Here is a 17405-nt window from a genome sequence, read left to right on the forward strand (position 1 = left end):
TTATTAATTAGAATTAATAAATTATACATTAAAAAAATTATAATTGAGAAGTTTCACATATCAAAACATTAAGTTACATTCTTAATATGGTGTCACATATTAATTCTTTAAAAAAAAATAATACATGTCAACTTATTGAAAAATATTGGCTTATTATATAAACATAGATTATAACTATTAAAATTAATTTAAAAATAAATCTAACAAATTTTAATTATGCAAAAATTACCTTTTTTTAACCTGTTTTTCTTATATTAAAATAATGTTTTCTTTTAAAATTTGTGGTTTGCTCTGAAACTTTTTCTTTTAATTGGAATAAAAAAAATCTTCACTTTATAAAAAACAATTTAAAGTAATTTACTTTCTTTATATTTTATATTTTTACATTCTTTATTAGGACAAGGGACTAATAACTCAATATGTAACGCCATTTGTGAAAAAAAAAGATATGGATAACGAAACACTCGGTTTTTCATCAAGTTTCACCCTCTTCTGAAAATGTTAAATCTTCATATAAAGTTATCGTTAGCAGACACAATTCAGCAGATCTCTATTATGTCTGTAATTATAGAATTTCAATTAATTAATCAGCACCCGCTGAATTTTTAAAAAATAGTATAATTAATTTCATTTTTTTACGATATAAAAACTAATGATTACATGAACAAAAGGACGCATTTCTTACATAACTACTCTTGAATTCTAAATAATTTTTTATACTCGTTATATTATTCAATTTACTGATTTGAGCATCGGAGTGGCTGCTATAGGCGCCATCCACCTTAGTTTTCTTTCTTGCAGGTTAACCAATAGCAGCGCTGTAATACTCGGCTAGACTCTGATATCGGAATTCCTACCGTCCGGTGGAATCCCGGATGTCAAAAACCTCTAGAAGGGTAAAATCATGTTTTTATAAAATGTTTTCATGTATTTTATGATTTTAAGTAAGAAAGAAATTGAATTTTGAATGAAAAAGACTATGGAGGGAATTCCAGGTTCAGCCGCCGAACTTGCATGAGTTTTGGAGGCACTTTAGGCTTCCGAAGGTGGCCTGGCCAGCCCCTATAAGAAGCCCCATGGCTGAAAATGGGCAAGTTTCTTCCCCATTTCCGACCAGAGGTGAGTCTGTGCCCTCCCATGGTTGGTTTTGATGATTTTCCTCAAATCTTTCAAGTTTTAATAAGTGTTTACTTGGTTTTGAAGAATTGTGAGCTTAGGACAAGTTTTTGGAGCTTGGAGACCCAAGGAGCTAGATCTCTCCCATCTCCGAGTTGGATCGCATCTCCTCTCGATCTTCAAGAGGTAAGAGTAGATCCTCACCTCTTTTCATATTTTGGTTAAGTTTCATGAAGGTTCTTGGGGGTAGAAATGTATGTTTAGGTTAATGTTGAGTTTATGAATAATGTGTGTTGTTTTGAGTTGTTTTATGTTGTAGTTGGGGTTTAGGATAGTTTAAGACCCCTATATGCTTATTTGCTTGTGTATGCATGTTGTAGAATAGCTAAATATATGTTTGAATGTTTTGAGAGGCAAATTGTGCATGAGGAGGCTGGGTTTTGCCACTTTGGAAGAACCCAAGTTCGGCAGCCGAAGGCACTTTCGGCCGCCGAACCTACCTGTGGAGGCAAACTTTTGGCTGCCGAACCCTGCCCCCAAAAGTGGACTTTCGGCTCTGAAAGGGAGTTTCGGCCGCCGAAGGTGCCGCCGAACATGCACAAGTTTCGGATCTGGAAGGAACTTTCGACCGTCGAAAGTGCCGCCGAAGGTGCATGACTTTCGGCTCTGGAGGGACTTTCGGCCGCCGAACCTGCCGCCAAAAGTGCCCTGTTCAGCCTTCCTTTGCATGATTTCTATGATTATTTTAAGGTGTTTTAGAGGGTTTTTGGGGAGTAGTTTAGAGTCATGTTCAAATATGTTTGGTCCCTCATTTGAGTCCACCTGTGTAGGTTCGGACCCGAGGACCCCAGCAGTGAGATAGCTGCTTCAGTGTCTTTTCAGAGCTAGCCTGAGGTGAGTAGAATGACTTTTTATGTTTCAAAGCAAATAATGAAAGTTTTAGCATGATTCACGCATCATGAATGCTATGAGATATATTAGGGTGCTGGCATTAGAATTCACAAATATGTTGCATTGCATATTATGTTGTTGATGTGGATGGGTGTTGAATGATCCATTAGCCCTCGTATGATGGCAGGATAGGATATGATATGGTATGGTATGTAAGACCAGTGAGGCCCATTCTACACCCCTGGTACGATGTAAGAGAAAGACCAGTAAGGCCCATTCTACGCCCCTGGCACAATGGAATGTTATGTTACGTTATGTAAGAGAAAGACCAGTGAGGCCCATTCTACGCCCCTGGCACTGTTGGAATGTGTAGAGGGCTATTGGTGACAAGTCCATCCTTGATTGTGATTGGTTTGTGATGTGATGCATTCCATGAGATCATGTATTTTAAATATAATGTTTTACTATTCTGCTCACTGGGCTCTAGTAGCTCACCCTGTAACAGCCCGGACGTGATCCCCGGCACTGTTACCGCTCACGGCCCAGGGCTATCCCTCGCCTGGCCTCTTGCCACCTCGGGCTTTCCACTGGCGTCGTGAGCAGCTCTTAACATCCCTTCACCCTCACGGGTTCCAGGCAGGATTTGTCCCTCGGGGGAGCCATTACGGCCCGCCCTAGCCCGAGTGGATTTGGCCCAATTCCTTCCTCTGGGAATTAGGTCGCCTCCCCCACTGCTCGAACCCTTGACCTCCCACTTTAAGGGAATAGTCTGGTGAGAGTGAGTACCAATTGTTCCAATGGCACAATTGGTACTCACTCTCACCAGACTATTCCCTTAAAGTGGGAGGTCAAGGGTTCGAGCAGTGGGGGAGGCGACCTAATTCCCAGAGGAAGGAATTGGGCCAAATCCACTCGGGCTAGGGCGGGCCGTAATGGCTCCCCCGAGGGACAAATCCTGCCTGGAACCCGTGAGGGTGAAGGGATGTTAAGAGCTGCTCACAACGCCAGTGGAAAGCCCGAGGTGGCAAGAGGCCAGGCGAGGGATAGCCCTGGGCCGTGAGTGGTAACAGTGCCGTGCGAGAAGGGCCGGGCTGTTACATAAAAAGGCGCCTTTTTTTTTGTAACAGCCCGGACGTGATCCCCGGCACTGTTACCGCTCACGGCCCAGGGCTATCCCTCGCCTGGCCTCTTGCCACCTCGGGCTTTCCACTGGCGTCGTGAGCAGCTCTTAACATCCCTTCACCCTCACGGGTTCCAGGCAGGATTTGTCCCTCGGGGGACCCATTACGGCCCGCCCTAGCCCGAGTGGATTTGGCCCAATTCCTTCCTCTGGGAATTAGGTCGCCTCCCCCACTGCTCGAACCCTTGACCTCCCACTTTAAGGGAATAGTCTGGTGAGAGTGAGTACCAACAACTGGTACTCACTCTCACCAGACTATTCCCTTAAAGTGGGAGGTCAAGGGTTCGAGCAGTGGGGGAGGCGACCTAATTCCCAGAGGAAGGAATTGGGCCAAATCCACTCGGGCTAGGGCGGGCCGTAATGGGTCCCCCGAGGGACAAATCCTGCCTGGAACCCGTGAGGGTGAAGGGATGTTAAGAGCTGCTCACGACGCCAGTGGAAAGCCCGAGGTGGCAAGAGGCCAGGCGAGGGATAGCCCTGGGCCGTGAGCGGTAACAGTGCCGGGGATCACGTCCGGGCTGTTACACACCCCTTCCCTTAATCCCCCAGGTTTGCAGGTACGGGCTAGACCAGGAAGTCATCAGGATTAGAAGTCATGCTTTATGTAATAGTTAGATGTGGACATGTATTGTAAAATGTTATAATGTAATGTAATGAAAAGAATTGTATTGAGGATAGAATTGTGCTTGGCCCTAGTGTATGATAATCCCTTTTCGGTACATGATCTTTTAATGAAATGTTTTTAATGATATTTATGAAAACCAGGCTTAATGTATGATATGTTACCCCATTTGAGCATTTGATGAGGGCTCCAGTGTGGGGTTTTATGTTTATAGTTATGTGCATGCACAGGTTAAGCTTGGTAAAAGAAAAGAAAAAGTTTACAGTTTTATGTTTATGTGTGATCATGTATGGGATTAAACAGGTATACAGGATGTATGTTAGGCTTGCTACGGATCCCGGCGACTTCATGTCGATCTGGATCCTAGCGCCGGTAGCGGTCCGAATTCTGGGTTGTTACAAGCGCAGCTTCATTTCGGCCACATCATTTGGTTTCGCTGTTTGAAAGTCCATTAAATTCTCTTTGTTTATTTGGATTAAAACCGGTCTCTTGCCCCCTTTCTCTTAAAAGAAATCTTTTTTTTCTCTCCCTCGAAATGGCCGACAAGTCTCGAGTTGCTGCTAAGGTTGCTACCAATGAGAGAGCTATCATTTCTTCCGCTCCTGACAGTGGACAAAATATACCCTCTATGGTCAACGAAGCAGATCTCAATAATTTGAACAATGAAAAAATGCTCCAATACATTAAAAGGTTGTAGGCTACTCTCGAGTAATATAAAGTTCAGGGGAGGCATCATTCATGGCTCCTAGAGAAAGAGAGGAACCCTCTATTGATACCCCAAGGGCTCGGACAGAGGCAATCTAGACGCAATCTAAAGGGAAGGCTAAGTTCGAGGAAGAAGCTAGTGTTGGCTATTCAAAGGTATCGAAAGGAGCAGGAGGAGGACTATAGTTTGGACGATGCCTTTCCCCTATTAAAAGAGATCTTAGCATAACTTTTTTCAACCAAGTTCAAGCTGCTAAGCTTGGACAAATATGACAGAACAACAGATCCCAAAAGTCACCTGACATCTTCAGGATGACCATGTAGCTTCAGGATGTTAAAGACTTCATGTTGTGCCAAGTGTTTCCATTAACACTCATAGGTTTGGCTCAAAATGGTACTAACATTTGAATCCAGGTTTACTTCAAAACTTTACACAATTCGCTATGTTATTTAAATTCAGATTTATTACTTGTATATCTCCTAAAAAGCTTTCCTCTGACTTGCAGAAGACTCGCCAAGAAGAGAGCGAGCCTTTAAGGAGTTTTATCTCATAGTTTAATGCATAAGCAATACAGGTGTAGGAATTAAATCATGAGATAGCATGTGAATCATTGAAAAAAGGAACACGCAACATCAAGTTCATGGATTCCCTTAAGAACCCAGCCGCTACATACCAATAGCTAATGGACAAAGCCCAAAAGTACATCAGGCTGGATGATAAAGTCCAAGCTGTAATGACCCGGAAACTGGACCGCTACCGGCGCTAGGATCCAGATCGACTTAAAGTCGCCGGGACCTGTAGCAGCCTACTATACATCCTGTACACCTGATAAAATCCCATACATGATCATACATTTGTATAAAAACTTTAACTTTTCATCTACCAAGCTTGACCTGTACATGCATCATAACTGTATACATAAAACCCCTTACTGGAGCCCTCATCAAATGCTCCAGTTGGGTCAACATCTCATATGTCAAGTCTGGTTCAACATATCTTATCATTTAAAACATTTCATAAAGATCATGTACAAAAGGGATTAACCATAGACATTAGGGCCAAGCACAATACTAATTCTCATTACATTACTTAACATTACATTACATCACATTACATGTCCACTACAACTCTATTACATATACATAGCCTTTACCCTTGCTGACTTCCTGAGCTATCTCTGGCCCTGCAACCTGGGGGTTAGGGGAAAGGGGTGAGCTACTAAAGCCCAGTGAGCATAACAGTAAAAACAATTTATAACATATGCTTTCATAGAATGCATCACAACACAAACAATTCACATCACGGATGGACTTGTCATCAGTAACCCTCTACATATCCATTGCCCGGCCCACAACGGGGCACCTCAGGACTTTTCCTTAACATAACGTAACATGTCCAACTGTGCCAGGGGCGTAGTGCAGGCCACACCTGGTCTTCTCTTACATATTACCAGGGGCGTAATTCAAGCCACACCTGGTCTTTCCATCTCATATCGTATCATATCATATTATATCATATCATATCGAGGGCTAATGAATCATTCAATATCCATCCACATCAACATCATATTATGCAATGCATCATATTCGTGAATTCTAATGCAACACAACCTATTACATAAATGGCATTCATGATATATGAACATGCTTAAAAGTTTAATTGCTTTGAAATAAAAAGAGTTGTGTTCTACTCACCTTTGGCTGACTCTGAACTAACTTTGAAGCAGCTATCTCACTGCTGACCTCCTCGATTCCTCAGGTCTGATCCTACACAGATGGACTCAAATGAGGGACCAAACATACTCTAACATGAGTCTAAACAACCCCCCAAAAACCCCCTAAAACATCATGAAACATGCATGCAAAACAAGCAAAGGAAGGCTGGGCAGGGGACTTTCGACGGCAGGTTCGGCGGTCGAAGGTCCCTACAGATCCGAAAGTCAGGCACTTTCGGGGGCAAGGTTCTGCGGCCGAAAGTCCTCCACAAATCCGAAAGTCACAACCTTCGGGGGCAGATTCGGTGGCCGAAACTTTCCTCCAGAGCCGAAATGTAACAACCTAGAAACCGGACCGTTACCGGCGCTAGGATTCAGATCGACTTAAGGTCGCCGGAACCCGTTGTAACGACCCGAAAATCGGACCGCTACAGGCGCTAAGATCCAGATCGACTTAAGGCCGCCGGGACCCGTAGCAAGCCTAACATACAACCTGTATACCTGTTTAATCCCATACATGATCAACATATACATAAAAATTTTGAACTTTCTCATTCATTTACCAAACTTAACCTGTGCATGCACAATTCATAAACATAAACCACAAACTGGAGCCCTCAGCAAATGCTCCAATGGGGTAACATCACATACATTAAGTTTGGTTAACCATATACATCATACAAACATTTTATAGATCATGTATCAAAGGGGATAACCATGCATACTAGGGTCAAGCACAACTCTAATCCTCAATAACATCATTACATTACATAACTGTTCAATACTGTTCATTACATTACTATACAATACATTACATTTCCATAATTTATCATGTCCACCACTAGCTATTACACAAACATGACTTTACTCTAGCTGACCTCCTGGTCTATCCCGTACCTGCATACCTGGGGGATTTGGGAAATGGGGTGAGCTACTAGAGCCCAGTGAGCAGAATAATAAAATATTTAAAACATATGCTATAATGGAATGCATCACATCACAGACAAAATCACATCAAGGATGGACTTGTCACCAGTAGTCCTCTACATAATCCAACTGTGCCAGAGGCATAGAATGGGCCTCACTGGTCTTTCTCTTACATAACATAGCATAATATTCCAACTGTGCCAGGGGCGTAGACTGGGCCTCACTGGTCTTTCTCTTACATTGTGCCAGGGGCGTAGAATGGGCCTCACTGGTCTTCCATACCGTATCATCATCATATCATATCATACGAGGACTAAAGGATCATCCAACATCCATCCACATCAACATCAAATAGTGCAATGCAACATATTCGTGAATTCTAATGCAAACATCCTAGAATATCACATGGCATTCGTGATGTGTGAGTCATGCTAGAACTTCCATTAATTAAAAATATAAAGGTTTATTCTACTCACCTCTAGTAGACTCTGAAGCAGCTAGCTCACTGCTGGGGTCCTCGGTTCCTCGGGTCCGAACCTACACAGGTGGACTTAAATGAGGGACCAAACACACATGAACATGACTCTAAAATACTCCCCAAAAACTCCCTAAAACACCTTAAAACAATCATAGAAATCATGCAAAGGAAGGCTGAACAGGGCACTTTCGGCGGCAAGTTCGGCAGCCGAAAGTCCCTCCAGAGCCGAAAGTCATGCACCTTCGGCGGCACTTTCGGCGGTCGAAGGTTCTCTCCAGAGACGAAACTCATGCATGTTCGGCGGCACCTTCGGCGGCTGAAACTCCCTTCCAGAGCCGAAAGTCCACTTTCGGGGGTAGGGTTCAGCAGCCAAAGGCTGGCCTCCACAGGCAGGTTCGATGGCCGAAAGTCCTTTCGGCTGCCGAACCTGAGTTCTTCCAAAGGGCAGAACTCAACCTCCTATATGCACAAACACCTCCCAAACCACTCAATCATGCATTTACCTATTCTACAACAAGCAAACTCAAGCCAACAAGCCTATAGGAGTCTCAAACTATCCTAAACCCCAACTTCAACACATCAAGCATATATAAACAACTCACATTGTTCAAAAACTCAACATAAACCCATAAACTCAAAAATAACCTAAACATGCATTTCTACCCCATAAACTTTCATAAAACTTGTTTAAAACATATAATGAGCTAAGGATCTACTCTTACCTCTTGGAGAACAAGAGGAGAGGCAATCCAACTTGGAGAGGGGAGAGATCTCGCTCCTTTGGTCTCCAAGCTTCAAAACTCACTCTAAGTTCACAAATATTCAAAACCCAAGCAAATACTTGTTAAAACTTGAGAGATTGGAGGAAAAACATCCAAAAATAACCATGGGAGAGCATGAACTCACTGTTGGCCGAAAATGGAGAGAACTCGCCCGTTTCGGCCATGGAGCTCTTATATAGGGCTGGCCAGACCACCCTTCGGCAGCCTAAGGTGCTTCCAAAACTCATGCAAGTTCGGCAGCCGAACATGGGGTTCGGCGGCCGAACCTGAGCCACTTTCGGAAGCCTAACTTGCCCCCCTAAACCATCCAATGTTCGGCGGCCGAACTTGAGGTTCGGCGGCCGAACCTGGAAATGCTTCCATGGTCTTTTTCATTCAAAACTCAATTCCTTTCTTACTTAAAATCATCAAATACATTAAAACATTTTATGAAAACATGATTTTACCCTTCTAGAGGTTTCCGACATCCGAGATTCCATCGGACGGTAGGAATTCCGATACCGGAGTCTAGCCGGGTATTACACCCGTAGCAAGCCTACTGTGAACTCTGTGTACCTGATAAATCCCATACATGATCATACATTTCCATAAAAATTTTGAATTTTATCATTCACCAAGCTTGACTTGTGCATGCACTAACCTGTAAACATCAAACCCCATACTAGAGCTCTCATCAAATGCTCGAGATGGGTCATCATCATATATCAAGCTTGGATCTCATCATAATACATCATAAAACATTACATAATGATCATATACAAAGGGATTTAAACATAGTCTAGGGCCAAGCACAATACTAACTCAATATACATTACATGACTTTACATTATCTCTGTATACATTACATTACATTATGTCCACTACTCTAGACTATTATACTTAGACTTTACCCTTGTTGTTCCTCTGCCTTCTCTAGGGTCCTAAAAACATAGGGTTAGGGAGAGGGGTGAGCTACTAGAGCCCAGTGAGCAGAACAATAAAAACATTTAAAACATGCTATCATGAAATGCGCCATAACACAATCAAAGCACATCACAGACAGACTGACCCAAAAATCCCTCTGCTCTGTGCCTGGCCCTCAAATGAGCTCCTCAAGACTTCTGTTACATGCATATAAACTCTGTGCCCGGCCCTCAAGGGGCTCCTCAGGACTTCTGTTACATAAACATAAACATCAGAGGGCTAAAGGGTCCTACTCTGTGTCCGTCCCCATCAACAAGTAATAATGCAATGCGTCATCTTCGTGAATACTAAGGCAATGCAATACACCCTACTATAACATGGCATTTATGATGCATGAATCATGCTAAAAGCTTTCATTAATTTAAAACAATAATTCAGTTCCACTCACCTCTGTCAACTGCTGAACAGTCTCTGTAACTCTAACTCTGTGGGCCTCCTTGGTTCCTCGGGTCCACACCTACACAGGTGGACTCAAATGAGGACCAAACATACTCTAACATAGCTATAACCATCTTCCCAAAAACCCCCTAAAACATCATAAACATGCATGGAAAAATGGACAAAGGAAGGCTGGACAGGGCACTTTCGGCGGCAGGTTCGGCGGCCAAAAGTCCCTCCAGAGCCAAAACTCATGCACTTTCGGCGGCACCTTCAGCGGCCGAAAGTCCTTTCCAGAGCCGAAAGTCACCCACCTTCGGCGGCATGTTCGGCGGCCGAACCTTCCCTCTAGAGACGAAAGTCTCAACTTTCGGGGGCAAGGTTAGGCGGCCAAAACAGCATCCTCAAGGGGTTCGGCGGCCGAACCTGAGTTTGCCAAGAAGGCAGAACTCGGGTCAAACATGCATACTCAGCCTCCAAAACCAAACCAAACACACTCAACATGCATACCAACTTTCTATAACAAGCCTATACTCTTTTTCATGCATATAGGAGCTTAACAACTAGTTTAAACTCCACAAACAACATCAAAACATCAAATACGGCATATGAGCAACATACCCTTTAAACCTCTAGATCCATTTAAACCATACCATAAAATGCCCTTAAACTCTTTAAACCATGCTTAAAACATAAGGGGAGGTGAGGATCCATGCTTACCTCTTGAAGAACGAGAGGATCGATGGTCCTAACTCGGAGATGTGGAGGAAAATGATCCAAAATCTCCAAAACTCTCAACTTTGCCTTCTTTTGCTCAAAACTTCAAAAACACAAGTTAAAAACACATTAAAGCTTGCATGATTTGAAGAACATGGTGAAAACAACCAAGGGAGGTCACACACTCACCTTTGCACGAAAAGAGGGTGAAAACACACCCCATTTCCGGTCAAAGGAGCTTTTATAGGTGGCCAACCGACTCTCCTTCGGCGGCCAAAGCTGCATGTGAAACCATGCATTGTTCGGCGGCCGAACTTCACTTTCGGCGGCCGAACCTGCAATTTGCCTCCTTGATCTTTTCCTTTGCAAAACTCAATTTGCTTAATCGAAAACATAAAAACATGTTCAAACATTTTAAAAAACCTCTGTTTCACCCATCTGGAAGGCTCCGACATTTGAGAAATCCAGATTCCAACGGAGATCCCACCGGAATATAGGAATTCCGATGCCGGGGTCTAGCCGGGTATTACACGAAAGTCCAAACCTTCGGGGGCGAGCTTAGGCAGCCAAAACTACCTCCTCTGGCAAGTTCGACGGCCGAACCTTGTTTCGGCGGCCGAACCTGGATCCTTCTGGGTGGTAGAACCCGATTCTGCCATCCCACATCCAGCCATCCAAACTTTCCAACACACATCCACCTATTCTAAAACATGCATAAACACACTTTCAAATATATAGGGGCATAAAACTAGCCTATACCCCAACAAACATCACATTTAACATACATTTATCATTAAACTAACATAAATCCTAACATTTTAGATCTACTCTAAAACATGCATCATATACCCTTAACCCCTTTTAAAACTTACTTAAAACATATAAAAAGACGAGGATCTACACTTACCTCTTGAAGATCGAAGGTAGGCATGACCCAACTTGGAGATGAAGAGAAACGAGCTCCGAAGGTCTCCAAGCTCCAAAACTTTGATCTAAGCTTAAAATCTTCAAAACATGGTAAAAACTCATAAAAATCTTGAAGGATTTGTAGGAAAATATAAAATCAACCATGGAGGGTTAAGAACTCACCTTTGCCCGAAAATGGAGAGAAAAAATCGCCCATTTTCGGACAGGGGGTCTTTTATAGGTGGCTGGCCAGACCACCTTCGGGGGCTAAAAGTGCTTCCACAAGAGGACCATGTTCGGTGGTCGAACATGAGGTTCGGCGGCCGAAACTAGGCTTTTCCCTCCTTAGTCTTTTCTTTTAAAACTCAATTTTTTTCTTCATTAAAGCCTTAAAAACATGTAAAAATATTTTAGAAAACCTTGATTTTCACCCTTTCTCGGGATTTCGAACTCGGGATTCTGGATTCCAATGGAGATTCCGCCGGAAAGTTGGAATTCCGATGCTGAAACTTAGCCGGGTATTACACAAGCGTTGAGGGAGGATAAAAGGATGAGTCAAAAGCAAAACTAAAAGCCAGAGAGTCGAGAATATGAAGGAGACCACAGAAGTTATCCATTCTCCTGAAGAAGGAATGGCCAAAGTAAGTATAAGAATTATACTCCATTGAATGATTCACGAATACGTATTCTAATCTAGATTAGAAAAAACGACAAGGAGGTATGGTGGCCTCCCAAGCTCAACCTTGATAGAGCCGAAAGGCGAGATAGGAATAAGTAATGTCGTTTTCACAAAGACCATGGACATACAACAGAAGAGTGCCGGCAGCTGAAAGACGAGATCAAGAGATTAATAAGGGATGACACACTTTGAAAGTTTACCAAAAAGAATAGAGGAGAGAGAAGGCCCAAACCCGAGGTAACAACTCCTGAAACTACTCTTGACCATGAACCTGTAGGAGTTATACATGTAATTAAAGGAGGACCCAACGATGGTAAAGAAAAAATAAATAAGTCACAGAAGATGTCCTCTGAATGTTCACCAATAGAGTCAGGTCACACGTCTTTAATGCAAGAGACTTAGTCTTTAAAAGGACAGATATAACAGGGATAGTGTCGGGCCTGGTAAGTTGGGCGAAAACTGGAAAGGATCATTTAGAGTTTCGTAGGTTATTTGCGCAGAGTCTTATAAGCTGGCCAAGCTAGATGATCGAGTCATTTTCCACTCCTGAAATATTTGTAATATGAGAAAATGTTATCAATATCAGTTAACGATGTATTTTTTTCATGTGTTATGTTCTTCAGTGATAAGGAACGAATTGGTTTGCCTTCTTCAAAAAGATTAAAAGAGCACTCATTAAAGGCCACAAGGTGAGTTCCGCCAAGCCATAATCCAAGCATTAGTCCCACTAAACAAGGCATATGATGCCAAAGCCACAAGGCGGGTTCCATCAGGCCATAATTCAAGTGTTAGTCCCACTAAACAAGGCCACAAGGTGGGTTCTGCCGGGCCACAATCTGGTTGTTAGTCCCACTAATCAATGCATTATATACTAGGTCACAAAGCGAGTTTCGATAGGCCACAATCCAGGTATTAGTCCTGATAATCAAGGCATTCTATGCCAAGCCATAAGGTGGGTTCTGCCAAGTCATAACCCAGGTGTTAGTCCCGCTAAACAAGGCATCTGCTGCTAAGGCCACAAGGTGGGTCCCACTAGGCCACAAGGCGGGTTCCACTAGGCCACAATTTGGGTGTTAGTCCCGCTAATCAAGGCATTATATATCAGGCCACATTCTGGGTGTTAGTTCCGCTAATCAAGGTATTCTATGCCAGGCCATAAGGCGAGTTTCGCTAGGCCATAATTCTGGTGTTAGTCCTACTAAACAATGTTTATGCCAATGCCATAATCTAAGTGTTAGTCCCGCTAAATAAGACATCTAATGCTAAGGCCTCAAGGCGGGTTTCACCAGGCCATAATCCAAGTGTTAGTCCCACTGAACAAAACATTTGATGCCAATACCACAAAGCGGGTTCTGCTAGGTCATAATCCGGGTATTAACCCCGCTAAACAAGACTTTCTATGCTAAGGCCACAAGGTGTATTCCAACAGGTCATGATCCGAGTGTTAGTCCTGCTAAACAAGACATTTAATACCAAGGCTATAAGGCGGGTTCTGCCAGGCCACATGTCCAAGTGTTAGTCCTATATAAAAATTTCTAAGACATTTGATACCTAAGCCACAATGTGGGTATTCACTAGGCCATGAGACCAGGTGTTAGTCCCATGTTATAGAAATTTTGCTAAGGCATTTCACGCCCAGGCCACAAGGCAGGTATCCGCCAGGCCACATGTCCGGGTGTTGATCTCGTTTTTAAAATTTTTAAGTTATTTATTTTATGACCACTAGTTAGGCCAGTAATTAGGTATTATAGTCGAGTGTTAACCCCTTAATAATGTTTTTAAGTCTTACTAATGATAATTGGACGAAAGTTATGGTCGAGTATCGATCATACAAACTTCATGAAAATAATGATAAAATGAAATGAAAATTTTTTCATTCAAATAAAGAGTATTACAAGGCAGAAGGGACATCGTCAATCGCCTCCTTCTGAGCTTCAGTTACAAGTTCATCATTTGTTAGTATAGTAGAAGCCTGGTCAGGAAGGTTGTCTTCGATTACCCCTTCCTTGTCCTGTCTATCCTTATCCAAGAAGATGTCATCAATCCAAGAGAATTCCTCTATAGGAAATCCCTGATGAGCTCCTTCTTGGTAGAGTCTTGACCTTGTACGAACACCTCCCCACCCTGGGCCACCGTCTCTTAAAGTTTTGCTTCAAGTTCAGCAATCCTGATAGAGGTAACATGGGGCCCTTCAGCTTGAGAGTGCAACTCCTAGACTTGATGTTGAAGCATGGCCACTTGATCCTCGGCACTTTTTTCCCGGTTCTCAAAGGCAAGCTTGGAAGCGTTGGTCTCACCCAGGTCTACCGAGAGCTTGTCTATCGACTTTAATGTCTCCTTCATGGTACCCTACTACTTCATCAACCCGAGCCTTCAGCCTCGAGCATTCCTCTTGTAGGAGTCTTCTGTCCATCTCCTGAGCCCCGAGCCCTCGCCTTGTTACGCTCTTTAGCCATATATATACAGAGGACACTCTCCATAGCAGAGTGCATGATGTTGTCAAAGAGCTCATCTGTCTCGACCTCGTTCATACGATGATGGTCCTCGAGCCTCAAAACATTCTTGGTTATTAGGATTGACAGGTTAGGTTCCTCAAGAAGAGAGGTTGTCCGGATCAATGCTAGTGCCAGGTGTTGGATGCTACGAGGCCACGAGGACTCGACCCTAGCATTTTCTGGTATGGGCTCAACCGTGATGGGGACTGCTGTAGAGACGCCCTTTGTAAAAGACTCGGGCTGAGTAAGGGCTCTATTGTAGGAAGGGGTGCAAGAGGAGGAAGCATGATTATCTCATCCACTCGGCGAGCTCATTTGGGAGGTGGACCAGAGGTTCCAGCAAAAACTTTGCCCTTTCAGGCAGCACGAGCTACCTCAGCAAACTTGTTCTTCTTTCCAGCCATATCTGCATAGAGCAAAAAATGAGTAAGTAAAGCAGTTTGAAGTAGTACAAAAGAAGTCAAAAAGAGAAAAATGTTGCTCGCTAGCTAGGGAGGTTTCTCTAAGGCTGAGCAGATGACGACCCCAAGCCTGGTTCGCCTAAAGAAGGCTCTACCAAGATAAAACGGCGTTCTTCACTACCTTGGTGATGTCCACTTTCTAGGACGTGGCCATTGTCTAGAGGAAGCTTAAAGCCTTTTCCCCACTCCTTCGTGGCTGAATCCCATCCTTCCTCAGTTTCACATACATATTCCAACTGGTATGAATGGGACCAAAGCCCCTAGACACCCTGTGGCGAAGGATGAAAACTTGTTCTTCCATCGCTTTAGGGATGAGAGTATTCCGTCGAATAATGTTTGGTACCTTCTCCCATTAAAAAATCAAAACTCTTTATTTTTTTGAGTACCCAGCTGATATAGTTGAGAGAACAGGGCCACGTTTGGCTCAATATTGTGATTAAAACAAACGAACAGGAAGGCCACCAGGACCCTCCAGCTATTAGGGTGCAACTGGATGACTGATCGAACCTAATTTCAACACATTTTTCATATTGTTCTTAGCATTGATTTGAGTATTTTTTTTTAACTAATTTTATATTTTTTTGTTATATTTCGCAAAAAAGTAAAAGAGAAGTAGATTTAATAAAAAGTTGTTAAAAAGCACTGAAATTGACTTGACCAGCGATTTGAGCAAACCCACCGGATGATCATACTTTATAGAAACCAGAAATTACCAGAATTACAAGCTGAGTTAATCATATTCAGATGGTGGTTTTGACTAGCGATTTGCTCATATCACTGGGCAAATCAACAGTTTACACAGAACCTAACAGTGAGCAAGAAAAATTCAAATTTGAAAATAAAAAGATCAAGTCTCCTTATTAAAAGTCATGGGATCCCCTTGATTTTCCTTCCTTCAGTGTGGCACGATATCCTCCCCAAATCTAGGAGTTCTCTTCTCGGAATAAACATATTAAAAGAAAGATTCCTAATTCAAAGTGAAGAAGAATTTCTATTCTCAAAAGGATTTTACTAGGGTTAAGCACCTATTTAAGCCCATCTTTGTGGACAGCTGCGGATTTGTCCTTCTTCTCCATCTCTTCTAGCCAAATTTCATCTCTTCTCTTTTATATTTTCTTTTGAGTGGATAAACTCTTTATTTCTAGTTGAGGTTAGGTTGAAATTTCAGTTTATACATGAATCGTGAGATCTAAACTAATTGTTCATTTTTTATTCTTCTAATATTTATGCAATTTCAGTTTTTAATATTATTATTACTTTATTATTTGATCAATAGGGCCCATTGTTCATAATTTCAAAGTAATATATTGTTAGTTTATATGTTTGAAATTCGTAATTGCTTAGGTTATTCAATGATAAGTAACAATTAGTGTAACCCACTAAGAAATTGCATGATCTAACTTGAACTCACTACACGATTTGGTTTGTTGGTTAGAATTGGGTCTCTCTAATTCTTAAGGCAGTTGATAAATTAAAATTTCAAAGACGTCCTTTAGGCGATTTGTTGGCTAGGGTTAATTAGTGAATGTTTCCTAATAAACTTAAATCTAAGAAGAGATTGGTTATGAGGAGCGTCTTCCATAACTATAACTAATTTATTGAAACAAATAAAGATATTTTTGTTTCTATGATCAGTTTTCAAAACTGAAATGGATCTTAAACTTCAACTAAAATTTACTTATATTGATTTATTTATCTTTTGATTATCGATTTCCTTAATTGCTTCACTTTTTGTTTTAAACTCGTCATAATTACTTTTATTGTTTATTTTTCTAGTTATTGTTTAAAAATTCTTAGTGTCAATTCCCTGTAGATTCGATCATATTCACTCTATACGCAAATCATATTTGTTGGGTTTTAATAAGTTATTTTTTATGGTTTCAACACCCATCAGCGACTGATAGCTTATGGAATCGAATGACTTTAGTAAAAAATGGATCGATAAGGAACTAAAGACCCGCCTTTAACTGCCCTTCATAGACCATGATAGTTTCTTCCGCAGGGATCTGGTCCTCCACATGAACGCTCGGAGATGGAGCAATGGCATGGAAGATTTCTTGAGAAATTTGGTATTTGTCGTGAAGATGTTCTATATCTTTCTATGTTAGTATGGAAAGGATATCACTGATCAGGCTACCTTCGCTTTCATGAACTGCCTACTGTAGAACGATAGGATTTGGGGCACGGATGAGGCTGTCAAAGGAGGAGTTTGAGACAAAACTTCCACTGAAAGGAAGAGAAGAAGAAGAAGAAGAAGAAGAAGTATTCCTATTCATTTTTAGAAAAAAAAAAGAAAAGAAAAAGCAAATAGGAATTACCTTGAAAACAAGAAAGTCTGAATGAGAAAGAGGAATGGCTGAGTCTTTTCTAAAGTAAAGATGCAGTTGTAA

The sequence above is a fragment of the Manihot esculenta genome, chromosome 8 (genome assembly GCF_001659605.2).
Source record: "Manihot esculenta cultivar AM560-2 chromosome 8, M.esculenta_v8, whole genome shotgun sequence".
NCBI classification, from domain to species: domain Eukaryota; kingdom Viridiplantae; phylum Streptophyta; class Magnoliopsida; order Malpighiales; family Euphorbiaceae; genus Manihot; species Manihot esculenta.